This window comes from Palaemon carinicauda, chromosome 5, assembly GCF_036898095.1.
Source record: "Palaemon carinicauda isolate YSFRI2023 chromosome 5, ASM3689809v2, whole genome shotgun sequence".
NCBI lineage: Eukaryota > Metazoa > Arthropoda > Malacostraca > Decapoda > Palaemonidae > Palaemon > Palaemon carinicauda.
Genome location: NC_090729.1, coordinates 127,631,850 through 127,636,849, shown reverse-complemented (window position 1 = coordinate 127,636,849; position 5,000 = coordinate 127,631,850). Strand labels below are relative to the sequence as shown.

Below are 5,000 nucleotides of genomic sequence, written 5' to 3'. Positions count from 1 at the left end.
TCTCTCCACTATATACACCCGCGTGCAATCATGCTCGCACACGTAGGCCTACTCTTATTTAAATAGGCTCACAAACTGAGAATTCCAGGTTGTGATATTTGAGAAAATCGATTCGTATTAGTGATTTTGTTTTAATTCCATCTGGCCCATAAGCAAAATCTGACATTAACTAACATAGTTGACAAATATTTCATACGCAAAACAAATTCTAAACTAACAAATCACATGAAGTAAACCAGAAACATCTAAATGGACACAAAGGCCGATGCCAAGTGAAGCCCAGTGCCCCAAGACCCAATCAGCAGTGCCAAATCTTCGGTTGCTTTCGTTCGATAGGCTCTCATCGATAACATTGCTTTTACGAAACTGCTTTCCTTAAAATGAGGAATGACAAAACAGTGGTGACTCGTAACTTCTTGGTGGAAAGGACGGGAGATCCACTTGTGTGACGTATGGAACCTGGTTACGTCACCGAACGCATTGATTCTTCTTTAGATTGCCCGGAGCTTCTCTCCGGACAGGGGCTTTTTGACGGTGCGTCTAGCCCCTAGCAAAAGCATTGATTGTTTTTCTTCTTTACGCCAAAATCGTGATACGGAAAACAGACAATAACAACAAATGCAGCCTTTTCTAGTACATTGCAAGACAAAGGCCTCAGACATGTCAATTCATATCTGGGGAATGGCCAGTTTTCATGACCTCGCTGGCCAGTCTGGATTGGCAATGTGGGGAGGTTTTCGTCTGATCGCTCACAGCAAACCAATCTAGTATGGGTGGCCCTGACTAGCACAGCTTTGCTGATCATAGCGATACGCAGTCTCTTTCACCACGTTAAGGTATTACCAATCACACTAGCAAACATGATAGAACTGAGTTGGTTAAAACGTCAAGATTTTTTACAGGACTTGAAGATAATTTTTTGGGGTTGATGACATCTGAAATTTTTTTGATTTTTCATTTTAAAAATTACGTCATATTATGTCTTATTATTTGTGCATTTTGATTACGTGTTCTGAATATCATTTCTAGTAAGTATTGTTTAATTGCTTACTCATCATTTATTTTTTTTTTGCAAAACCTTACGGCTGAATTTAAATATATATATATATATATATATATATATATATATATATATATATATATATATATATATATATATATATATATACAGTAAACATACATATATATATACGCATATATATGTGGGTATGCGCGTATACACACACACACACACACACACACACATATATATATATATATATATATATATATATATATACAGTATATGTATATATATATATATATATATATATATATATATATATATATAGGTGTCTGTGTGTGTTTAAGTTAACATTAGTCCTCTTAGGAATATGAGGTGACCAAGCAATTGCTAATATTACGTAAACAATTAGGTAGGCCTATCTGTAAATATTCCAGAACATTTTTCTTTTTATTTATATACCTTTTATCGTTTACTTTTCTATCATTTTGCGGCTTTCTAACATATCGTTCTCCTTTATTGCATATGCTATAGTATACAGTTAATAAATGAATAAATAAATAATAAACACAAATGACCTATTTGTGTTTATCATTAAGAAAATATTCCCTGAGCAAATCTTCGTTATTAGTGTGTACGAACAAACAGTTCTTCATTATACTCAGCTTCGAGCTTTTGCTCAGAGAGTTTATGCCTCAACTGAAAAGGAGTACAATTTAACCATAAAAGAAACACTTTCTGGTACAACTCAGGAACATAAATGGTGGTCTACCCTTAAATCTGCACTCTTTGGTGTAGATGCAACAGTTCCTCCTTTACTTAAACCAGATGGCTCAGTCACTCACTGTCCAAAGGAAAAGGCAACCCTTTTGGCTGATGTTTTTGACAGTAAACAGAGTAATGAAAAACTTGAACTTCCTCATTCCTGTTTTCCTGAGGCTAAACTAACTAGTTTAGCTTTTCGATCTCGTGAGATTAAAGCTCTGTTGATGGACCTTGATGCTTATGGAGGTGTAGACCCAAATGGTATTTTTCCTTTGTTTTTTATAAAGACAGCAAATTTCTTAGCTCCAAAGTTATCTGTTATTTTGCGCAAGTTAGCAAGAAGAGGAGCTTTTAGCACTAGTTGGAGAATTGGTAATGTTACTCCTCTATGTAAATGTGTTTGTGGTAGCTCAAGTCCCACTGATTACCGCCCAATTTCCATAACTCCCATATTATCTAAAGTTTTTGAACGTCTTTTGGCAAAACGTCTTAATAGGTTTGCTGAAGGTAATCATCTACTCCCTAGTTTGCAATTTGGTTTTCGTAAAGGCCTTGGAGCATGTGATGCCCTTCTTACAATCTCCAATGCTGTACAGAAATCCCTTGATTGTGGTCGGGAAGTTCGTATGATTGGCCTTGATTTTAGTGCTGCCTTTGACCGTGTTAATCACGAGGCCCTTGTTTTCAAACTGAAACAGTTGGGAGTGGGTGGGTCGTTTCTTAGCATTATTACTGATTTTTTAAGTAATAGATTTCAAAGAGTTGTTGTTGATGGGCACCATAGTGATTATAGGAATGTGATATCCGGTGTTCCACTGGGTAGTGTTCTTGGCCCATTACTTTTCATACTATATACACATGACATGTGGTTTGGCCTAGAAAACAAGCTTGTTGCATATGCAGATGATGCTACTCTCTTTGCATCAATTCCATCCCCTGAATGTAGATCTAGGGTTGGTGAATCCCTTAATAGAGATTTAGCTAGAATTAGTGCATGGTGCAAATTATGGGGTATGAAGTTGAATCCTAATAAAACTCAAAGTATGATTGTAAGTAGGTCAAGGACGGTGGTTCCTCAACATCCGGATCTCAGTATTGATAATGTTTCTTTAAATATGTATGACTCTTTCAAAATTTTAGGTGTGATTCTCGACAGTAAATTTACTTTTGAGAAACATATAAGGTCTGTGTCTTCTTCAATTTCACAAAAAATAGGCTTATTGAGAAAGTCTTTCAAGATTTTCGGTGATCAATCTATTCTGAAGAAGTGTTTTAATTCTTTCATTCTACCTTGTTTTGAGTATTGTTCTCCTGTCTGGTCTTCAGCTGCTGATTCTCATCTTAATTTGTTAGACAGAAACTTACGGTCTATTAAATTTCTTATTCCTGATCTAGATATTAATCTCTGGCACCGTCGTTCAATTAGTTCATTATGTATGTTGCATAAGATTTTTCACAACTCTGACCATCCTTTACATTCAGATCTCCCTGGACAATTCTATCCTGTTCGTAATACTAGGCAGGCAGTTAATTCTAATAGCCAGGCCTTCTCCATCACGAGGCTCAATACTACGCAGTACTCTAGAAGTTTTATTCCATCTGTGACCAAGTTGTGGAATGATCTTCCTAATCGGGTGGTTGAATCAGTAGAACTTCAAAAGTTCAAAGTTGGAGCAAATGCTTTTTTGTTGACCAGGCAGACATAGTCTTTTTATAGTTTATTTATGACATATTTGTTTTTGATGTTGTTGATAGTTTATTATATGACATGTCTGTTTTGACGTTGTTTCTTATTTTAGAATGATTTATTGTTAATTTGTTCTCTTCATTTATTTATTTCCTTATTTCCTTTCCTCACTGGGCTATTTTTCCCTGTTGGAGCCCCTGGGCTTATAGCATCTTGCTTTTCCAACTAGGGTTGTAGCTTGGATAGTAATAATAATAATAATAAGTAATGACGTTTGGTGATTAAAATTTAAGAGCTCTATAAGAAGCCAATGAGGGTACCAGATAAAAATAGAATTTATCTCCTATTAGAAAATAAAGAAATATTGGAACATGACTTCACAGACACCGTCATCTCACATTCTCACTTACATAATGCTAACTGGAGCGTCAATCTGTGTGCCCGTGTGTGCGTGTGTATGTGTGTGGGCGCGTTATTTGAATGTGTATGTGAATAACAGTGTTTGTCAATATTCATGTACATTCATAACACACTGTCTTTTATATTTAGCTTCTCGGACTGCTGAAAAAGTTGCATAATGAGAGAAAAATTTATGTTTTCAAAACTCCCTTGAAATAGTTTCTTTTCGTTATGTAGTTCCAGAAAATTTTATAGCTCCTTTCATCCTACGGTAATTGAATCCACTGCATTGATACCAACGCTTCTCATTCAAACTATTAAAATAGAAACAAAGAAACAAACGCTAAGATAAATCAGATATGCACCTAGTCGATCTTTAGGGTTGTGGTGGCCGATGCGGTAACGTCCCTGACTGGGGTTCGAGTCTCGCTCAAACTCGTTAGTTCCTTTGATCGTTACAAGCTCATCATCCTTGTGAGCTAAGGATAAGGGGTTTGGGGGAGCCTATATGTCTATCTGCTGAGTCATCAGCAGCCATTGCTTGGTCCTAGCTTGGGTGGAGAGGGGGCTTGGGCGCTGATCATATGTGCATATAGTCAGTCTCTAGGCCATTGTCCTGCATGATAGGGCAATGTCACTGTCCACAGTCCCTTGCCTCTGCTATTCATGAGCGACCTTTAAATGGTAAATCTACATAGGAACAGCTAATGAATGAATTAATCATTTAATCTAGCAAAGCCAATTCCTTTAGAATGCAACTCTCCAGAAAGCTAAAGCTTACTGAAAACTAATACAAAATTGTATGCAGGTAATTTATCAAGTTTCATATCAAAATCACATGGGCATACGCCCTATTTCTTTTATTGCCTTCCTTCTCAAGTGTTTAAAATATATGTTTAATCTCTAATTATACTTTACAACAAAGACAGGAACAGCCTCTAAAACTCAAATAGGCCTACTTGAAGACACATTCTCGGTTATTCTACCCTTGTTCATATTCTTCATCATTGCTGTAAATGTTTTAAAATCACAAGGACAAATGTCCTATTTCTTTTATTGCCTTTCCTCCCAAGTGTTTACAATACATATCAAATCACTAATTATATTTTACAAAGATAGGAACAGCCTCTAAAACTCAAATACTTT

The 5,000-nt window shown here is 36.1% G+C and overlaps 2 long non-coding RNA genes across 5 annotated transcripts in view; one reads left to right on the top strand and one right to left on the bottom strand.

Annotated features, from left to right (window-relative positions):
* Positions 1 to 5,000, top strand: part of LOC137640566 (uncharacterized) — a 49,146-nt gene that overhangs the window by 197 nt on the left and 43,949 nt on the right. The gene's annotated exons all lie outside the window — the stretch shown is intronic.
* LOC137640567 (uncharacterized) overlaps positions 1 to 5,000 on the bottom strand; it is a 226,513-nt gene that overhangs the window by 179,662 nt on the left and 41,851 nt on the right. The window lies entirely within an intron of this gene.